The sequence below is a fragment of the Mandrillus leucophaeus genome, unplaced genomic scaffold (genome assembly GCF_000951045.1).
Source record: "Mandrillus leucophaeus isolate KB7577 unplaced genomic scaffold, Mleu.le_1.0 Scaffold256, whole genome shotgun sequence".
In the NCBI taxonomy this organism is placed as follows: domain Eukaryota; kingdom Metazoa; phylum Chordata; class Mammalia; order Primates; family Cercopithecidae; genus Mandrillus; species Mandrillus leucophaeus.
In genome coordinates, this window is record NW_012102654.1 from 899,334 (window position 1) to 922,686 (window position 23,353).

At 40.1% G+C, this 23,353-nt stretch overlaps 1 protein-coding gene and 1 pseudogene across 1 annotated transcript in view; both read left to right on the top strand.

Annotated features, from left to right (window-relative positions):
* DPYSL2 (dihydropyrimidinase-like 2) overlaps positions 1–23,353 on the top strand; it is a 160,451-nt gene that overhangs the window by 31,908 nt on the left and 105,190 nt on the right. The gene's annotated exons all lie outside the window — the stretch shown is intronic.
* On the top strand, positions 6,437–7,294 carry LOC105542338 (annotated as a pseudogene).

The following is a 23,353-nucleotide window of genomic DNA, read 5'->3' on the forward strand; positions in this document are numbered from 1 at the left end:
GACAGAGTCTCGCTCTGTTGCCCAGGCTGGAGTGCAGTGGCGCGATCTCAGCTCATTGCAAGCTCAGCCTCCCGGGTTCACGCCATTCTCCTGCCTCAGCTTCCCAAGTAGCTGGGACTACAGGCGCCTGCCACCACGCCTGGCTAATTTTTTGCATTTTTAGTACAGACGGGGTTTCACCGTGTTAGCCAGGATGGTCTCGATCTTCTGACCTCGTGATCTGCCCGCCTCGGCTTCCCAAAGTGCTGCGATTACAGGCGTGAGCCACGGCGCCTGCCCGGCCAAAACACAACTTTCAATCAGGAGTACTATACCAGGTAAAATTATCCTTTAAAAGTGATGGAGAGATAGTTTTTCTCAAACAAACAAAAGTGAAGGGAGTTCATTACCAGTAGACCTAACTTACTTATCATTTACTTGTCATGTCTGTTTGTTTCTTCTATCTGGAACAAAAAAAAAATGCTTTAGAAACTTATTTAAATTGAAATAAAATTATCCTAAACAGCAACACACACACAAGCATATGAAAGCATAAATCACACAGGGAAAGGTAAATATATAGACGTAGACAGATTCATGTAACACTGTAAAGATGGTGTATAAATAACTTTTAATCCTAATATAAAAGTTAATAGAGAAAATGTCGCTAACGGATATATGATATAAAAAGATGCATTCTTTGTCTACAAGAGTACAAAGTGCTTGTGTGGGGGAGTAAAATGGTAGTGTTTTTGTATGCAATTGAACTTAAAATAGAAGGTTAAAAACTATAAGATATTTTACACAAGCCTTTATCTAATAGCAAAGAAAAAAACCTGTAACAGATACACAAAAGATGAAAATTCAAAGCATATTACTACAAAAATCATCAAACAACAAAGGAAGACAGCAAGAAAACAAGAGTCAAAACGATGCAAGACAAATAGAAAATAATTAACAAAAATGGCAATGGTAAGTCCTCATCAATAATTACTTAAATGTAAATGGATTAAGTTCACCAATCAAAAGATATAGAGGCTGGGTGTGGTGGCTAATGCCTGTAATCCCAACAATTTGGGAGGCCCAGGTGGGAAGATTGCTTGAGCCCAGGAATTTGAGACCAGCCTGGGTTCAAACTATGTCTTTAACATAGGGAAACCCCACATCTACAAAAAAATTTAAAAAATTAATCAGGTGTGGTTGCACATGTCTGCAGTCCTAGCTACTAGGAAGGCTGAGGTGGGAGGATCGCTTGAGGCTGGGAGATTGAGGCTGCAGTGAGCTCGCCACCGAACTCTAGTCTGGGTGACAGTCTGAGTGACCTTGTCTCAAAAACAAAACAAAACAACAAAAACCCCACAAAAGGTATAGAGTGACTGAATGAATAAAAAACAAGATCCAGTCATATGCTGTCTATAATAGGTACACTTTACTTATTGTTTCTAGGTTTTAAAAATTACGTTTATTAAAAAAACATTTTTTTTTTTTTCTGAGTTGGCAGTCTTGCTGTGTTGCCCAGGCTGGAGTGTGGTGGCGTGATCATAGCTCACTGGAACCTCAATCTCCTGGGCTTCCTGCCTCTGCCTTCTGAGTATTTGGGGCTACAGGCATGTACCACTGTGCCGAACTATTATAATTTTAATTTTTTTTTTTTTGTAGAGATGGCGGTCTCGCTCTGTTTCTCAGGCATGTTTTAAACTCTGGCTTCAAGTTATCCTTCTGCCTCATCCTCATAAAATGTTGGGATTACAGGAGTGAGCTACCACACTGGGCCTAACTTTTATTTTTAAAAAGTTAATACATGCATTATAGGAAAGTGAAAAACACAAGAAACAAAGAACGAAGTTGTCCACAATCACAGGCAGTTTACAGTTTGCTGTGTCCTTCTAGGTCCTGTGTGTGTTTAGACACAACATCCAGTTTTATTGGAGTGAGAGCATACAGTATGTATGTATCATGCTTTTTCACACATCATGAATATTTACCAATTTAAAATCCCAAAGTGATATGAATATTTTGATAACCAAGAATACACGACACCGACTCAATCTGTTAGAAAAAAGTATAATCCCACCTCTTTTGGGACAAAAATTTCATAGAAGACAAAAATGGCAACACTACTCTAGATAAAGGTACTGGCGGAATTCCGATTAACATACTGCGCTTCCGTAGTGTTCAATTTAAAGTGAAACATAAAGCAACAGAGTACACCAAGTATAGTTTCTAAGATAATTCATTATCAGGTCTATACCATTCAATGGTTAGCAAGGAGGTATATTTCCGTTGAATTACTTAATTTATTCCTGCAGTTCAGCCAAAGAGATGCACATACATCAATTGGCTACAGTCAAAATGTAAATATGAACACATCTGCATACATCTCTCCCTTCACACTTCCTTCTGCTCCTCTGCTGCCTGCCTAACAAGTCCTGATATACACTGCTCAGGGAGGGGTTAACAATTCTGTATCCAAGGTGCATTTTTTTTGTATCTATTATAATAAGATATTTACAAATTGGCTAACTCACTGGCGGTACCTTTTTTTTTTTTCAGATGGAGTTTAGCTCTTGTTGCCCAGGCTGGAGTGCAACGGTGGGACCTTGGCTCACCACAACCTCTGCCTCCAGGATTTAAGCGGTTCTCATGCCTCAGCCTCTCCAGTAGCTGGGATTACAGGCATGCGCCACCATGCCCAGCTAATTTTTATTTTTAGTAGAGACAGGGTTTCACCATTTTGGTCAGGCTGGTCTCCAACTCCCAACCTCAGGTGATCCGCCCACCTCGGCCTCCCAAAGTGCTGGGATTACAGGCGTGAGCCACCGCACCCGGCCAGTAGCTCTACTTTTTATCATACATTGTTTGCTCAGGGTGTTCCAATTTAAAAGATAATTTCAGGCCGGGCTGGTCTTGAACTCCTGACCTCAGGTGATCCACCTGTCTTGGCCTTCCAAAGTGCTGGGATTACAGGCATGAGCCCCTGTACCCAGCCTGAAAGTATCTTTTAAATAGGAACATTCTAGACTAGAACCCTTTTGCTTCCTACTTCTGTCAACCCAATGGGCAGATATAAGCATCTATAGTTCTTAGCAGGGATTTTCACAATTTCACTTCCATAAGGGTTACGAACAGTCTTTTCTATGAATTTTAACACAAAATAGACTCAACGTATTAGTTTACTAACCCTCCTTTTCTCATACGCTGGCGACCTCTTTAACATCTAGAAGGACTAGATGTTATAAATCAGGACTTGCTTGTCTTTTATGTATGGTATAAACACAGTCAAGTAAAAGACAATGCGCGGACATAAGGGACAGTGGCCAATTGTGCCTCACCATACACACACTGGTATCAAACCCTTTGCAATTCCTTCTCCTCTTTTCTTCCTGAACCAGCATGAATATAGTAATGTGTACTGCTCAGAGAAGTGGTGTGATCATTCAATTTCCAAAAGACAATATTTCTTATGAATTTTACAAAAGGATATTTACACAATGTGTTCTTTATTACCTCTACATTTAATATACTTTGTGCATTTCTAAACACCTAGATGGACTAGATGTTTCAAATAAAGACTTAAGTTTGTCTTCTATATACACAGTAGTATTGAATAAGCTACACACATGTAACAATGGTTATATCTGAAAGTATCTTCTATATTGTTCTGGTCTAAAGTCCTTCATTTCTTCCAGTTCCTCTCCACCACCAACCCGATGGATATAAGTACATGTGTCACTTAGATGTGATGTTATCATTTTACTTCTAAAAGTCCTTTTGAGAAGACAGCTTTTCTGTGAATTGTACAAAATGTACAAAATTGTACACTTCTGTGACGTGTACAAAATGAATAGGTACACTTTAGAATTAAAGACACATGTAGGTTGACAGTAAAGGGATAGAAAAAGATATTTTATACAAATAGCAACCAAAAGAAACCAGAGGTGGCTATACTGATATCAGACAAAATAGACTTTAGGTCTAAAACTGTCTGTAGACACAAGGAAGATCATTTTATAATGATAAAAAGGTCAGTTCTACAGGAAAATATAACAATCGTGTACACACCCAACATCAGAGCACCTGAATATATTAAGCAAATATTGACAGATCTGAGGATAGGAACTGACAGCAATACATTAATAGTAGGGGACTTCAATACCTCACTTAGGATAAGGGATAGAACATCCAGACAGAAAATCAATAAAGAAACAGCTGACTTGAACAACACTATGGAACAGATGGACCTAACCACCACATGCAGAACTTCTTATCCAACAGCAGAAGTATGCACGCTTTTCTCAGGCACACACAAAACGTTCTCTGGGATAGATCACATATTAGGCCACAAAATGAGTCTTAACAAATTTAAGACATTCAAAATGATTCTAAGTACCTTTTTCAACCACAGTGAAATGTAACTACTAATCTATAACAGCAAGAAAATGGGAACATTCACAAATATGTGGAAACAAAACACACTCCAGAACAACCATTGGCTCAAAGAAGATATCAAAAGGGAATTTAAAAAGTGTCTTAGCAAGGCGCAGTGGCTCACGCCTGTAAGCTCAGTACTTCGGCAAGCAGGTGGGCAGATCACTTGAGGTCAGGAGCTCTAGACTAGCCTGGTTAACATGGTCAGGAGTTCAAGACTGTGCTGGCCAACATGGTGAAACCCCATCTCTACTAAAAATACAAAAAATTAGCTGGGCGTGGTGGCATGCACCTGTAATCCCAGCTACGCGGGAGGCTGAGGCAGGAGAATCGCTTGAACCCAGGAAGCGTAGGTTGCAGTGAGCTGAGTTCATGCTACTGTACTTCAGCCTGAGCGACAGTGAGACTCTGTCTCAAAAAAAAAAAAAAAATTCTCAACATTGAATTTCCCTGCTCCTTTATCAAAGATAAGTTGACTGTATTTACGTGTGTCTCTGGGCTCTCTGCTTTCTTCCCTTGGTCTGTTTGTCTTGACAACCATACCTTTATAGTAAGTCTTGAAGTCAGGAAGTATCTGACTAGTTCTACTCCTTCAATTTCATGTTGCCTATTCTGGGTCTTTTGACTTTTCATATAAACTTTAGATTTCATTTGTTGAAATCCACAAACAATTTGCTGGCATTTTGACTGGGATTTTGATTGTGTTGAATGTATAGATCCAGTTGGGAAGAACTGGTATCTTGACAATATTGTCTTCCAATCAACGAACATGGGAATATTTCTTCATTTATTTAGTTCTTCTTTGATTTTGTTCATCAAAAAATTATAGGCTTCCTTATACAGATCTTGGATGTGTGTGTTAGGCTTATACCTAAAGATATCATTTCGTGGTTGCTCATGTAAATTGTATTGTGTTTTTAATTATAAATCCCACTTATTCATTGTTGGTATACAGGAAAGCAATGGACTTTTATATATTAAACTTGTATCTTGCAACTTTGCTACAACTGCTTATCAGTTCCAGTTTTTTGTTGATTCTTTTAGACCTATGTAGATTACACCATCTGCTCAACAGATATAAAAAATATTAGCATTTTGGTGTATATCTTTATAGAGTCTTTTAAAAATAAATTAGACACATTTACATTTATTATGTGTATATACACATAATTGTATGTAACATAAATGTTACATAATTGGGATTCAGTGAGAAGACTTTTAGTTTCTTATTTGAGGTGCTAGGTACTTGTGAGTTATGACTTCTATTCTCACAACAAGAAAAATCCTGCAGAAACCAAAAATCAACAACTCTTTATCAGTCAGATGATTGAGGTCACAAGGCAAGACACTTCACCTACAATTGGCGAGAGAAGTTAATACACAGAATCAAAGCTTACTGGAGGCCAGGAGCGGTGACTCATGCCTGTAATGCCAGAACTTTGGGAGGTCGAGGTGGGTGGATTGCTTGAGCCAAGGAGTTGGAGGCCAGCCTGGGCAACATGGCGAAATCCCGTCTCTACTAAAAATGCAAAAGTTAGCCGGGTGTGGTGGCACACACCTGTAATCCCAGCTACTCGGGTGGCTGAGGCAAGATAACTGCTTGAACCCAGGAGGTGGAGGTTGCAGTGAGCCAAGATTGTGCCACTGCACTCCAGCCTGGGTGACAGAGAGAGACCCTGACTGGAAAAAAAAAAAGCTTACTGGAGCAGAAGCCCACTGCAGTAGCAAGAACCAGATTCCTTTTACTCAGTACATTGTATCTGTCCTTCAACAAAAAATGACAGGGCAAATTGAAAGACGAAAAACAATCTGAGGAGACAGAACAAGCATCATAACCAGACCCAGATATTGTAGAGATTTTGGATAGCCTGACAGGGAATTTAAAATAACTGTGGTTAATGTGTTGAGGCCTCTAATGGAAAAAGTGAAAAACATGCAAGAACAGATGCATAATATAAGCAGAGAGATGGTAACTTTAATAAAGAATCAGGACTAGCCAGGAGACCAGAGATCTAGCACCTGGAGCAGCATGGCCAAGCCTTGTGGAGTGCACCTGAGTGGGGATGCCTGAAAGCAGGCGGAGGTCTTCAGGCAAAATCTTTTCCAGGAGACTGAGGAATTCCCCTACAGATTCTTGCCACAGAAAATCGTATCTGAATCAGCTCTTGCAAGAGGACTCCCTCAATGTGGCTGATCTGACCTCCCTCTGAGCACCACTGGAATCCCCATCCCAGACCCTCTATCCAAGAATGATGAGTTGGAAACAGATAAGCAGGCAAAGAAAGAAGTCTCCCCTGGCATGAGAAGGTCCTGTTCCTGTTTCCCTGGTTAAGACGGAAGTCTGGACTCTCAAAGAGAAATGCATTCTGGTGATCACACAGATCCAGCATCTGATCCCCAAGATTGAGGATGGACATTATTTTGGGGTATCACTCCAGGAGAAGACGCTGGAGAGGATGAATGCAGTCACGACCAAAGTGGAAACCTTCCAGACAGCCACGTCTAAGTACTTCTCAGAACACGGAGATGCTGTGGCCAAGGCCTCCCAGGAAATTCATGTAATGGATTATTACCAGGCCTTGGTGCACAGGCAAGATGAGGTACCCTGTGGGGAGATCGGGGACACTGTGCTTGACCTGAGGGCTTTCTATGCTGTGCTTTATCATAATTTCAGAAGCAACCTGGAGAAAATTGTCAACCCAAAGGCTGAAGAGAAGCCATCTATGTACTGAGCCCAGGGCTAGAAGAGAAATAAATGACTTACACTTTGTGTGGATTAAAAAACAATAATCAAGGCCTTTTCCTCTCAGAAGTCCCCTCTCTCACACTAGAGAGAGAGAGCTGTTTTCCTTTCTCTTTCTTTTACCTATTAAACCTCTACTCCTAAACTCCTAACAGTAATAATAATAATAATAATCAGGCCATGTGTAGTGGCTTATGCCTGTAATCCCAGCACTTTGGGAGTCTGAGGCAGGAACATTGTTTGAGTTCAGGAGTTCAAGACCAGCCTAAGCGCTATAGTGAGACTTCCTCTCTTAAAAAAAAAAAATCACCAGACATGGTGGTGCATGCCTGTGGTCCCAGCTACATGGGAGGCTGAAGCAGGAGAATCACTTGAGCCTGGTGGTCGAGGCTGCAGTGAGCTGTGATTGTGCCATTGCACTCCAACCTGGGTGACAGAGTGAGACCTCATCTCATAAACAAAACCAAACAAAAAATAGGCCGGGTGCAGTGATTCATGCCTATAATCCCAGCACTTTGGGAGGCTGAGGTGGGCAGATCATTTGAGGTCAGGAGTTTGAGACCAGCCTGACCAACATGGGGAAGCCCCGTCCCTACTAAAAATACAAAAATTAGCTAGGGGTGGTGGCAGGTGCCTATAATCCCAGCTACTTGGGAGGCTGAGGCAGGAAAGTCACTTGAACTTGGGAGGCAGAGGCTGCAGTGAGCCGAGATCACACCACAGCACTCCAGCCTGGGTGACAGAGCGAGACTCTGTCTCAAAATAATAATAATAATGATAATCATCACATCATCAAAAGGATATGCTAGAAATAAAGAGAACACTATACTAGAAATGAAGAATGCCTTTTATTTGATTGATCAAGAGGCAGGACACAGCCAAAGAAAGAATCAGGGAGCTTGAAGAAATGTCGGCAGAAACTTCCAAAATGGAAATGCAGAGAGAGAAAACAACGAAAATGACAGAACATGATATCCAAGAAATACAGGAAAATTATCAAAGATTTAACATATGTATAAAGGTGATATTAGAGGGAGCAGAAAGAGAGAAAGGGACAGGGGACATACTGGAAGCCATAAAGACTGAGAATTTCTCAAAATTAATAATAGACAGCATACCACAGGTACAGGAAGCTCAGAGAACACCAAGCAGGATCAGTACTACAAAATCTATCCCTGGGCATATCACATTCAAGCTGCAGAAAATCAAAGACAGCAAGAAAACCTTGAAAGAAGTCAGAAATAAAAAGCACTTTATAGAGAGAGGAGCAAGGATAGTATCATACTGGATTTCTCTTGAGACCCATACAAGCAAGAAGAGAGTGAAGTGAAAGAAGTTGAAAGAAAAAAACCACCAACCTAGAATTTTGTATCCAGCAAGATTGTCCTTCAAAACTGAATGATAAATAAAGACTTTCCCAGACAAATAAATGTTGAGGGAATTTGTCACCAGTGACACTGCAATAAATGTTAAAAGAAATGCTTCAGAGAGAAGGAAAATGACATAAGAAGAGACTTGGATCTACTTAAAGAAAGGAAGAGTATTAGAGAGAAATAAATGAAGCTAAAATAAAGTAAATAAAGTCTTTTTTTAACTCCTGATTGATCCAACAGATAACTGTTGGTCCAAAATAACAACAGAAGCAATAATAATGTATTTGGTAGTTACAGCTTATGGATAAATTAAATAATTAAATAAGGGAAAGTAACAATACAAGGGGTGGGAGCATTGGGAATAGTCTGCTCTAAGGTATGTGCATCAGCTGTGATGAAGTGGTATAGTATAATTTGAACATGGACTTGGATTGGTTGTAAATGTATACTGCAAACTCAAGGGCAATGACCAGAAAAAGCTAAAAAGGGACATAATTGATTTTTTGAGAGGTGAGAAAATGGAGTTACATAAAGTAATCAATTAAAAAGACAGAAGGCAGAAAAAGAGTGAAAGACAAAAAAGAAACAAAGAACAAGGACAAAAATATAAAATAGTAACAAGCATAGAAGATATTAATCCAACTATCAATAATCACTTAAATCTTAATCATAAATATACCAGTTAAAAGATAGAGATTATCAGAGTGGATTAAAGCAAAATAGAAGTAACTATATGCTGTGTACAAGAAACTCATCCTAAATATAAAAATACAGATAGATTAAAAGTAAAAGGATGGAGAAAGATATGTCATGTCTTTTAGTCAGGGTTCTCCAGAAAAGCAGACTGATGGGAGATAGATAGATAGATAAATAGATAGATAGATAGACAGATAGATAGATAGATAGATAGATAGATGACAAGTGGCTTATTAGAGGAATTGGCTTACTCTGTTATGAAGGCTGAGAATTCCCATGATAGACTGTCTGCAAGCTGGAGAACCAGGGAAGCTGGTAGCTGGCTCAGTGCAAGTTTGAAGGCCTCAGATGCAAGGATGCCTATGGTATAACTCTCAGTGTGAGCCAAAGGCCTGAGAGCTAGTGGGGAGAGGGGATATGGTGTAAGTCCCAGAGCACAAGAGCTGGAGAACCCAAAGTTCTGACACCCAAGGGCAGGAGAAAATGGGCATCTTGACTCTGGAAGTGAGAGAGTTTACCCTTCCTCTGCCTTCCATCCAGGCCCCCAATCAATTGGATGGTGCCCACTCACATTACATCTGGATCTTCCCCACTTTGTCCACTGACTCACACACTAATCTCCTCCAGATACACCCTCGTAGACATACCTGGGGCAACCCAATTACTCTAATCAAAAGCCAAACCCTTTCAGCAGAAGAGGGATGGTTTCAGTGCCTACTGAAGCACTGAGAATAATTGATCCTTTACTAGCTATCTGGGTATCTTTTAATCCAGTCAAGTTGGCAGCGCCAATCTACCATCACACCATGCTAACACAAATCAAAGGAAAGTTAGAATAGCTATATTAATTTATGACAAAGTAGACTTCAGAGCTAGGAAAATTATCCGGGATAAAGAGGGGCACTACGTAATGATAAAGAAGTCAATTCTCCAAGAAGATATAGCAATCCTTACTGTATATGTGCCTAACAGCAGAGCATCAAAATATATGAGGCAAAAACTGATAGAACTTCAAGGAGATATAAATAAATCTGCTACTATAGTTGTAGACTTCAACACCCCTCTGTCAGTAGCTGACAGATCCAGCAGACAGAAAATCAGTAAGGACATAGTAGAACCAAATAACACTATCAGCTAAATGGATCTAACTGAAATTTATATAATACATCACCCAACAACAGCAGAATTCACATTCTTCTCAAACTCATATGGGACATGGAACATTCACCATTCCAGGCCGTAAAACACACCCTTAACACATTTTAAAGAATAGAAATCATACAAAGTAAGCTCTCGAACCACAATGAACTTAAACTAGAAATCAAAAAAACAGGAATATAGCTGGAAAATCCCCAAATACTTTAAGAATATACTTTTATTGTATTTTATTTTTAGAAATGAGATCTTGCTCTGTCTCCTAGGTTAGAGTGTAGTGGCATAATCATAGTTTACTGCATCCTTGAACTGGGCTCAAGCAATTTTCCTGCCTCAGTCTCCGAGTAGCTGGGACTACAGATGCATGCTACCATGCCTGGCTAATTTTTAAATTTTTTGTAGAGATGGGGGTCTCACTATGTTGCCAATGCTGGTCTTAAACACTTGGGCTCAAGCAATCCTCCTGTCTCAGCCTCCCAAAACATTGGGATTACAGATGTGAGCCACTGCACACAGCCTAAACAATATATGCTTGAATATTACATGGGTCAAGGAAGAAATCTCAAGAGAAACTTTAAAAATATTTTTTAACTATGAGAAAATAAAAATACAACTTATCAAAGTTTGTGGGCTGCAGCAAAAGCAGTGCTTAATGAGAGATTTATACCATTAAATGCATATATTAGAAAAGAAGAAATATCTAATACCAATAATCTAAACTTCCACTTTGGGAGACTAGACAAGGAAGAGCAAATTAAATTCAAAGTAAATAGAAGAAAAGAAATAATAGTAATTAGAGCAGAAATCAATGGCATTGGAAACAGGACATCAAAAGAGAAAATAAAACTAAAAGCTGATTCTTTGGAAAGATCAGTACAATTGATGTCTCAGTCCATTTACTGTTGCTATAAACGAATACCTGAGACTGGGTAATTTATAAAGAAAGGGAAGTTATTTCCTACAGGTCTGGAGGCTGGGAAGTCCAAGCTCCATGTGCTGTGTCTGGTGAGGGCCTTCTGGCTGGTGGACACTCTTCTCTGCAGAGTCCTGAGGAGGTGCAGGGCATCACATGTGAGAGCACTTATGAGAGACTGCCAAACTGGCTTTTATAACAGACCCACTCTTGTGATAAGTAGCCCACTTCCTCAATAACCCATTAATTGATTAATCTGTGAATGAATTAATCCATTCATGAGTGCAGAGCCCTCATGACCCAGTGACCTCCCAAAGAGTCTACCTCTCAACAGTGCTGCACTGGGGATGAAGTTTTAATGTCAGTTTTGAAGGGACAAACATTCAACCCATAGCATTTGATATAACTCTATCTAGGCTAAGAAAATAAGAGAGAAGATGCAAGTTACTAATATTAGAAATGAAAGACAGGCCATCACTGCTGATCCCACGGACATTAAAAGGGTAATAAAGGAAGATTATGAACAACTCTATGTCCACAAATTTGATAATGTAAATGATATGGGCCAATTCTTTGAAAGACACAATCTACCTAAACTCACACAAGAAGAAATAGATAATCGGAATAGACCTATTGCTATTAAAGAAATAGAATTGAAAATAACGTTCCAAAACAGAAAGCACCAGGCCCAGATGCATTCACTGGTGAATTCAATCAAATGGTTTTTTAGACTTTTATTTTAGGTTCAGGGGTACATGTCCAGGTTTGTTATATAGGTAAACTTATGTCATGGGGGGTTTATTGTACAGATTGTTTCATCACCCAGGTACTAAGCCTAGTACCCAATACTTATTTTATTCTGATCCTCTCCCCTCCTCCCGCCCTCCATCCTCAAGTAGGCTACAGTGTCTGTGGTTCCCCTCTTTGTGTCCATGTGTTTTCATCACTTAGCTCCCTCTTGTATGTGAGAATATGCAATATTTGATTTTCTGTTCCTGTATTAGTTTGCTGAGGATGATGGCTTCCAGCTCCATCTATGTTCCTGCAAAGGACATGATCTCATTCTTTTTTATGATTGCATAATATTCCACGGTATATATATACCACATTGTCTTTATCCAATCTACAGTGGTCATTTAGGTTGATTCTAGGTCTTTGCTATTTTGAATAGTGCTGCAACGAATATACACATGCATGTGTCTTTATGGTAGAACAATTTATATTCCTTTGGGTATATACCCAGTAATTGGATTGCTGGGTTGAATGGTAGTTCTATTTTTAGTTCTTTGAGGAATTACCACACTACTTTCTACAATGATTAAACTAATTTATACTCCCACCAACAGTGCGTAAGTGTTCCATTTTCTCTGCAACCTCATCAGTACCTGTTATTTTTCCCCCCTTTTTTGTTTTTTTTTTTTTTTTTTTGAGACAGAGTCTCACTCTGTAAACCATACTGGAGTGCAGTGGCATGATCTGCAACCTCTGCTTCCTGGGTTCAAGCAATTCTCTGCCTCAGCCTGCGAATAGCTGGGATTACAGATGCCTGCCACCACGCCCAGCTAATTTTTGTATTTTTCGTAGAGACGGGGTTTCACCATCTTGGCCAGGCTGGTCTTAAACTCCTAACCTCGTGACCCACCCACCTTGGCTTCCCAAAGTGCTAAGATTACAGGAATGAGCTACTGTGCCCAGCCATTTTTTAGCTTTTTAATAATAGCTGTTCTGACTGATGTGAGATGGTATCTCACTGTGGTTTTAATTTGCATTTCTCTAGTGATCAGAGATACTGAGCTTTTTTTCATATGCTTGTTGGCTACATGTATGTCTTCTTTTGAAAAGTGTCTGTACATGTCCTTTGCTCACTTTTTAATGGGGTTGTTTGTTTTTTTTTCTTGTGAATTTGTTTAAGTTCTTTATAGATGCTCTATATGAGAGCTTTGCCAGATGCATAGTTTGCAAATATTTTTTCCCATTCTGTAAGTTTTCTGTTTACTCTGTTGATAGTTTCTTTTGCTCTGCAGAAGCTCTTAAGTTTAATTCCATCTCATATATCAATTTTTGCTTTTGTTGTGTTTGCTTTTGGCATCTTTGTCATGAAATCTTTGCCGGTTCCTATGTCCAGAATGGTGTTGTCTAGGTTGTCTTCCAGGGTTTTATAGTTTTGGATTTTACATTTAAGTCTTTTATCCATCTTGATCAACCAAATAATTAAGGAGTAAATTATACAAATTCTCTATAATCTCTTCCAGAAAACAGAAGCAGTGGGGAACCTCCTAACTCATTCTATGAGGCCAAAATTACCCTAATACCAAAACCAGACAAGGCATTACAAGAAAAGAATCCATAGACCAGCATCTGTAATGAATATAAATGTAAAAATTCTTCAAAATATTAACAAATAAAATGTAACAATATATACAAAGAGTTTCTACATTAGAACCAGTGGGATTTATTCCAGGTTTACAAGAGTAGTTCAACATTCAAAATCAATCAGTACAATCACATCAGCAGGCTAAAGAAGAAAAAAAAATCACATGATTATACCAGTAGATGCAGTAAAAATATCGACAAAATTCAACATCTGTTAGTGTAAGTACTCTTGGAAAACTCAGTATATAAGGGAACTTTCTCAACTTGATAAAGATCTACACAAATGACTAACATCATATCTAAGGTGAGAAGCCATAAATTTTCCTGCTAACAATAGGAAAAGGCCAATGATTTCCCTTCTTAGCAATTCTATTTAACATTGCACTGAAATCCTAGGTAATACAAGAAGCAAGAAAAGAAAAAAAAAGGTATATAGATTGAGAAGGAAGAAATAAAACTTTGTTTGCATATGACATCACTGTCTATGTAATAAATCCCAAAGAATCAACTACAGTGAAAACTCCTGGAACTATTAAATGATTATATCAAGATTGTAGGATATAAGGTTATTATACAAAAGTCAATTGGTTTTCTATATACCAGCAATGAACAATTAGAATTTACATTAAAAACGTACTATTGTTTATGTTAATACCAAAAAAATAGATATAAATCTAACAGAATATGTATAAAATCTATGTGAGGAAACCTACAATTCCCTGTGCACAAAATCAAAGAAGATCTAAATATATGGAAAGGCTTGGTGCAGTGGCTCATGCCTGTAATCCCAGAGGCTGAGGCAGGTGGATAGCTTGAGTCAAGGAGTTTGAGACCAGCCTGGGCAATGTGGCGAAATCTCATCTCTACAAAAAAAATACAAAAAATTAGCTGGGTTGGGGGGCATGTATGTACCTGTAGTCCCAGCTGCAAAGGAGGCTGAGGTGGGAGGATTGCTTGAATCTGGGAGACAGAGGTTGCAGTGAGCTGTGATTGTCAGCCTGGGTGACAGAGTGAAAAAAGATTATATATATACTTGTATGTGTAGTTATATATATTAGCATATATACATATATAATATATATACATATACATGTATTATATATATAAGATACATACACACACACACATATATAAAATTGTATATGTAATAAATCCCAAAGAATCATCAACATTAAAATCTCCTGGAACTATTAAATGATTATATCAAGATTGTAGGATATAAGATTATTATGCAAAAGTCAGTTGCTTTTGTATATATCAGCAATGAACAATTAGAATTTACATTAAAAACATACTATTATGTACCAAAAATACTTAGGTATAAATCTAACAATATATATATGTATGGAAAGATTTTCCATGTTCATAGATAGATTGTCAAGATCTTCCTGGTTTGATCTACACATTAGATACAATCAAAATGCCAGCAAGTTGTTAGTAGATATCAACAAACTGAATCTAAAGTTTATATGGAGAGGCAAAGGAGATTTAGAATAGGCAACATGAAATTGAAGGATAAAAACAAATTAGATACCATCTGACTTCAAAACTTACTATAGAGGTACAGTTGCCAAGACAGTGTGGTAGATAAACAGATCAAGGGAAGAGAGTGGAGAGCCCAGAAAGGAACCCACACAGATATAGTTGACATATCTTTGATAAAGGAGCAAGGACAATTCAATGTTGAAAATACAGCCTTTTCAACACATGGTGCTGGAACAACTGGCCAACCACATGCAAAAACATAAATCTAGACACAGACCTCATATCTTTCAGAAAAATTAACCCATAATACATTGTAGACCTAAATGGAAAATGGAAAACTATAAAACTCTTTGGAATATACGTAGAAGATGACTTTTTAGATACAACACCAAAAGCATGATCCATGAAAAAGATTAATTGATAAGCTGGACTTCAAAAGTAGAAAACTTCTGCTCTGTGAAAGAGACAGTCAAGAGGATGAAAAGATAAGCCAGAGACTTGGAGGAAAAAAATTGCAAAAGACACACATACGGTAAAGAACTGTTATCCAAAATATACAAAGAACTCTTAAAACCCACCAACAAGAAAACAAACAACCCAATTAAAAAGTGGGCCAAAGATAGTAAGAGACACCTCACCAAAGAAGATGTACCCATGGCAAATAAGCATGTGAAAAGGTGCTCCACATCATACATCATCAGGGAATTGCAAATTAAAACAACAATCAGAACGGGCACGGTAGCTTATGCCTGTAATCCCAGAACTTTGGGAGGCGAGGTAGGCGGATCATCCGAGGCCAGGAGTTTGAGACCAGCCTGGCCAATATGGCAAAACCCTATCTCTACTGAAAATACAAAAAAAAAAAAAAAAAAAAGAAAAGAAAAGAAATAGCCAGGCATTGTGACACATGCCTGTAATCCCAGCTACTCAGGAGGCTGAGGCATGAGAATCATTTGAACCTGGGCAGTGGAGGTTGCAGTGAGCCAAGATCACACCACTGCACTCCAGTCTGGGTGACAAAGCAAGACTCTCTCTAAAACAAACAAACAAACCCCACAACAATGAGATACCAGTACACACCTGTTAGGATGGCCAAAATTCATCCTGGATTTTCATGTGTAGTGGCATCTCATTGCATCGTCACCAGCAATGAATGAGAGTTCCTGTTGCTCCACATCCTGACACCAAATGCTGGTGAGGATGTGAGCAACAGGAACTCATTCATTGCTGGTAGAAAAGCAAAATGGTGCAGCCACTTTGGAAGACAGTTTGGCAGTATATTACAAAACTAAATATTATCTTACCATATGATCCTGCACTCGTGCTCCTTGGTATTTATTCAAAGGACATGAGCACTTATGTCTAACAAAAATCTCTACAGAAATGTTTATAGCAGCTTTATTCATGATTACATGAACTAGAAATCTACCAAGATGTCCTTGAGTGGGTGAATGGATAAACAACCTGTGGTACATTCAGACAATGGAATATTACTTGGTGATAAAAAGAAATGAGCTACAAGTCATGAAAAGAAATGAAGGAACCTTAAGTGTGTATTGCTGAGAGAAAGAAGCCAATCTGAAAAGGCTACATAATGTGATTCCAACTCTATGACATTCTGCTAAAGCAAAACTGTGGAGTCAGTAAAAAGATCAGTGTTTGCCATGGGCTTGGGGAAGGGGTGAGTGGAAGAGAGCAATAGTAGGTAGAGCACAGGTGATTTTTAGACAGTGAAACTCTTCTACAAGATACTGTGGTGGTGGATACGTCTTATTACCTTTTTAAAACCATAGAATAGACAAACACCCAAGAGTGAGCCCTAATGTAAACTGTGGATGTCAGTGAATAATAATGTAACTGTATTGGCTCATCACTTGTAACATATGTATCACACTAATGCAAGACGTTAATATATTAGTAATAGGAGAAACAGTGTTTGCCTTGTGGTGGGGGGAGAAAGGATATATGGGAATCTTGTTACTTTCTGCTCTTTTTCTGTAAACCTAAACTGCTCTAAAAAATAAAGTCTATTAATTTAAAAAGATGGGGTCCTAATGTATAAACTCTGTTGTATCTTGCTCTTTGTATTTAATAATATGTTGCACACATTAAAAAATAGTCATATGGTTAGATATACCATGAATTTAAGCAATTTTCCATTGTTTTTACTATTTTTAAAACTATTTATTTATTTATTTAGACAGAGTGTTGCTCTGTCTTCCAGGCTGGAGGGCAGTGGCGCCATCTCGGCTCACTGCAACCTCCGCCTCCTGGGTTCAAGAAATTCTCCAGCCTCAGCCTCCCGAGTAGCTGGGACTACAAGCGCATGCCGCCATGCCTGGCTAACTTTTTGTATTTTAGTAGAGTCGAGGTTTCACTGTGTTGCCCAGGCTGGTCTCGAAATCCTCAGCTCAGGCAATCCGCTCGCCTCGGCCTCCCAAAGTGCTAGGATTACAGGTATGAGCCACTACGCCCAGTTTAAACTATTTCTAGTAGTGCTAGGAAGAACTTTCATAAACATGACTATTTGCCCATTATTTCCTTACAATAAATTTACAGAAAAGAAACTTCTGTATCAAGGGTTAAGGACATTAAACATTTTAATCATATTTCCTTCCACAAAGATTGTACCAATTTACATTCCTGTGAAAGAAATGAAAGAGCTCATTGCTTCACACTTTGGTTAACATTTAGTACAGTATTTTCAATCTTTTCAGGCTCCATCTATTTAACATCTAAAATACAAGGTCTCAATTTTTAAAAATTGTCCTTTAGTAAAGTTAAACCTATTTTCTTATATTTACTGAGCATTTAATTTCTTCTTTTATGAGTGGCTGGTTCATGTGCTTTTCTTAGTTCTTTAAGCAATTTGGAATATTCATCTTTATGATTCATAAAGAGTTAATTAAGGATATTAACTCATAGGTTTCAAATATTTATTTCTTAATTTATCTACTTTTAAATTTTATGTATATTAAGACATTTAAATTTTCTATATCATCGGCTCTATTGATCTTTTCCTTGATGGTTTCTTGCTTTGATGTCAAGGTTCCCTCTACCCACCCCAAGATCTTTTATACTCTAGCTTGTATTAAATTCAGCAAGTTTCAACAGGAGGTCAGGGTTGCAGGGAGGAGTCCCCTGGGATTGCAGTCATTTGTGATGTCTCAGTAATCCCACTGCTCATTCCTAAATTCACCAACCACGCCTGGAGACCACGTTCCCATCTCAGCGTGCTGAGCTGAAACATTGCACAAAAGTCCTTCCTCCACTTTCCTTTGTGTCACATCCCAGCTCTGCCATGGCTAGTCCATGGGAGATAATCTGATATGCTAAGTAGAGTTGGTTCATCAAAAGACAGGGTGTAATCATTAATCAGGAGCAGACACAACCATGCCCGACGGCCTTGGCAGCTCACTCTGCCTGAACCTGGGTGGCAGGGGCTGTGTGTTTAGAACTTTCACAAAGCAGCGTATATTTTCATTCTCCAGGTCAGGCCTTCCGTGGATTATTTACGGATGACGAATAAGACAAGCCTTAGGATACTTGTAGACAGAGCCCAATCAAAGGATTTATTTTCACTTTATTCTCTATCTAAGATTACATTTAGCTTTTATTCACAATGATTGCAGCCCTCTGCTGGTGGGATGCATCTCTCTGCAGGCCTGGGAAGTTCTGGACCTCCATTTACTTGATGTTGAAGGCAGACATAAATGAGTCTGTGCAGAGCTCACAGCTCACAGCTCACAGCCAGGCTCTGTGGGCTGCTCCCCATGAGAACTTTTAGGGGAAGGATTTGAGGGCTTCCTCTCTCCCAAGCAGCAAGAATGGGTCTTCGTGATACCCAATATCTCACTTGAGCCAGGTTCATCTCTATGCTTTAACAGAAACATTAAAACAGTAAGCAGCCATCATTTTTGGGCAGATGGAGTTTTCCTACTGGTATTCTCCAAATATTAACATCCTCTGTCTCTGCAATACGTATAATTTTATCCTTTTAATAAAGGTGCATGTGGACGTTAGTATGATCTATGTAAATATAATCACCAGCAGTTACAATGTGCTGATTCCAACCAGAAAGGAAAGAAACATCATTAATCATATGATGAGTGTTTGTCAGGCCTCCAAGTCTAAAGAAGAATTTAAATTGAACTAGAGGAAGGGAAGTTGTAAGAGAGCAGCTGTCCACAGTTATTAATGGTACCTTACACTACACAGTTGCTGCCACATCCATCATTATCTCACCCTCCGCCTGCCCTCAGCAGCCTTGAAAGAAGCAGGGGGAGGGATGGGGGGGGTGGTGAGAATAAGAAATGCACGACTCTACTGGAGCTGGTCATTGGGCATTTCTGAGTTGATGCCCATGGGATGTGGGAGTGGTTATATTGCCTCTCAGCAGCCTTAGTCAACCACTCCTGCTTTCTTGAAACACCCTCCGTTCTTGGTGTCCAATACTCTGCCTCTCTCTGGCCACTGAGTCTTCTTTGCAGACCATCCTCTCTTTAGTTGAATCAGAGATATCAGGACTGACCCTCTTCTCTCCACCATTACCTCCTCCTCCGCTGGTGTCACACAATTCTTTGACTTGATTACCAGCCGTGAGTGGATGTTCCTAAATACACATCTTAAGCCCCAACTTCTCACTTGAGTGCTTTATGATTTCCACTTGGATGTCTGAAAGGCATCTCAAGTTACCATGGCCCCAGTGGAAACCATCCCCCTAATCAAGTGGAAATCCTGATCAGCTCCCCCATAATCCCACACCCCCACTTTACCCCGCTCCTCATTTGGTCTTTCTTACATCCGTTAATACAGCAGTCCCCAACCTTTTTGGCACCATGGACCAGTTTCATAGAAGACAGTTCTTCCATGGAAAGAGGGACTGGGGGATGGTTTTGGGATGAAACGGTCCCCAGATCATCAGGGCATTCGTCAGATTCTTATAAAGTGCACGCAACCTAGATCCCTCCCATGTGCAGTTCACAATAGGGTTCGAGCTCCTGTGAGAATCCACTGGCCGGCTGATCTGACAGGAGGTGGAGTTCAGGTGGTAATGCTGGCTCACTTGCTCTGAGGCCCAGTTCTTAACAGGCCACGGACCGGTACTGGGCTGCAGCCCAGGGGTTGGGGACCCCTGTGTTAATGTACCACCATTCACATTTGAATCAATTTCCAAATCTAGAGTTCACACTCGATATTATAGTTTTATTTATATACCACCATTCACTTTGATTCAATACCCAAATCTAGAGTTCACACTTGATAGTTTTCTCCTACTTACTCCACATCCAATCTATTGGTGACTTTTATTGGCGGCAGAAACAAGAGTGGATAAGAGGAAGGACACACACTGGTCAGGCTGCAGAGCTTGATTCCTGGCTCTGCCACGTGTGAGTTCTGGGTCCTGAGGAAAGTTCCTTAATCTCACTTTGTTTCCACTCTACCTCACAGAGCTGTTGTCAGGATTAAATGTATTCTGAGGCTTAACCAGAGTTAATACTTGCAAAGCACTGAGAACAGTGCCTGGCCCAGTAGTTACTGCAAAAGTGGTAACTATTATTATTGCCTCCAGCATAAATGACACTTCTGTCTATTTATCTCAAGTGCCCTTGCCCTGGTCTTAGCCACAATCCACTCTCACCTTCTTACTGGTTGCCTCTCTGTGACCCTTGTACCACCACATTACAGCTGGAAAAATATGTAAAAAGTATGAGTCAGATTTTGTTGTTCCTAATTAGAGTGCTTAAATGGTTTCCTTTTAAACATAGAATAAAATCCGGCCGGGTGCGGTGGCTCACGCCACCCACCGTAATCCCAGCACTTTGGGAGGCCGATGTGGGCGGATCATGAGGTCAGGAGATCGAGACCATCCTGTGAATGGTGAAACACCATCTCTACTAAAAATACAAAAATTAGCCGGGCGTGGCGGCGCCTATAGTCCCAGCCACTTGGGAGGCTGAGGCGGGAGAATGGCGTGAACCCAGGAGGCAGAGCTTGCAGTGAGCCGAGATCGCGCCACTGCACTCCAGCCTGGGTAACAGAGTGAGACTCTGTCTCAAAAAAGAAAAAAAAAAAAAAAAGCATAGAATAAAATCTGAATTTGTTTCCATGGCCCACAGTCCTGTAGATGTGGTCTCTGCCTGCTGCTTTAACTTCAGTTGTACAAAGCAGATGTTACTGTGCAACAAATAGCCCCAAAATGTAGTGGCAAAGACCAACAACAGTCTTACTGTGCTCAAGGATCTTGTGGATCAGGAATTTGAACACAGTAGAGCAGGGATACGTTGTCTCTGCTCCACGATATCTAGGCCATTTTCTGGGAAAACTTGAATGGCTTTGGGTGACCTGAACAACTGGGGTGGAGTCCTCCAGAGTCTTTCTTATTCATATGTCTGTCACGTTGGCACCATGGCAGGAAGGCTGGGCTGCGGGGGACTCTCTGCTGGAATTCCTACATTGGTCTCTCCATGGCTTGAGCTTCTTTACAGCAGGGTGGCCTTAGGGTAGCTGGATTTCCCACACCTGTGTCTGAACTCAGACCATGCTTTCTGTGACCTGTCCTTGGGAGGCATCTCTTCTGTCATACTCTACTGGTCAAAGCAGCCAGAAGCCCACCCAAATTCAAAGGGAGGGCATGTAGACCCCACCTTTCATAAGGAGGATGCCAAAGAATTTGTGGCACGGTTTTTAAAGGGCCACACTCATGTCTATCACTCTCTCTTGCTCACAGTTCTCCAGTCGCACTAGACTCCTTTCTGTTCCCCAAACACTCCACCTCATCCTAATCTCAGTCTTCCATGTTTTTGTTTTCTCTTACATAAACTCTCTTCTCCCAGATGGCTTCCTCCTTCTCATCTTGGTCCAAAGACTAAATCTTCCCTTTTAATTAACACATTGAGTCAGAAACTTTGCTGCAAAAAAATGAATTGAAGCCACAATATCTTTTTCCAGACATGAAGTCCTGAACTCAGCTCCCGGACACCACTTTCTGCTAATTCCTTCAGAGGCTAAGTCTAGAACTCTGCTGCCTGAGGCTAAGTCCAGAATTTTCACTCCAGAGGCAAAGTCTGATTTTTGCTCTTGGGACTAAATCCCCACTTAAATGTCAGATCCCCAGAAAGACCTTCCTAGACAACCCTGTCTAAAGTACCTTTTTCACCTCTCTATCCTCTGTTTATTTCCTTGATGGCACTGACCACAATCTGAAGTTATCCTGTGTATTTGTTTCTTTACCCATTAATTAAATGGCTACCCCCTTGTAGAAGGTAACTTCCATGAGGACAGAGGTGTTGTAGGTTTTTTCACTATCATATCCCTTGGCACATAGAAGTCACTTAATGTAACCTTGCTGAATGAATGAATGAATGAGTGAGTGAATGAATGAATGAAGTGTGGAAAGGGTCAGGAATAAAGCTTTGGAAGTCAGAAATATTTAGGTAGTTGTTGAAACTATGGCAGAGAAAGAGGCTTAGGAGACAACCTCAGGGATCACTGATATTTAAGATTGGGTAAGAGGAACTCAATGAACATTTGGAAAGAAGAGTCATAAAAGCATGAAGAGAGCCAGAAAAAAAGGCATCACAGGAGCAAGGGAAGGGAAGTTGGAAGAAAAAAGGTAGAGGCAATAATGTTAAGTATCACAAAGAGCTCAGTTAAAATAAAGATCACAAAGTGTGCATTAGCTTCCAATTAGCATGCTAATTGCCCAGCATTTCTAATGGAGTCAGGGGAAGAGGCCAACTGTAGTGGGTTGAGAAGCAAATGGAAGTTGAAGTTGAGACAGTGGAGGTCAGGAGTGTACGCTAACCATTCCTGAAGCTTAACCATGTAGGAACAGCAAGGGAGGGCAATCGTGGTGAGGAGCACAGGGCCAGGGAGATGGGAACGGCTGAGGGAGGTTTCCAAGCTCAACGGACTGAGAGGTGGAGAGGAAGACTTCGAGATCGGGGAGTAGGGCGGGGTAGGAAACAGCATGGATTTGGGAATAATCCTTGAATGGGCTGACCTCTTCCTATGAGACCTAGGGAAGGAGAAAAGAGGGTTGTGCATGATGCTGTCTTACAAATCCTTATTCCATTTGTGATTCCTCGTTCAGCACTGGGCTCTCCAGCTAGACTGAGCTCATGAGAACATGATTGAGGATGACCCAGGAAGCATGGCAAAGGTGGTGACAGCTGCGGAGAGGTGTGAGAGGGTGGCCAGGTCAAG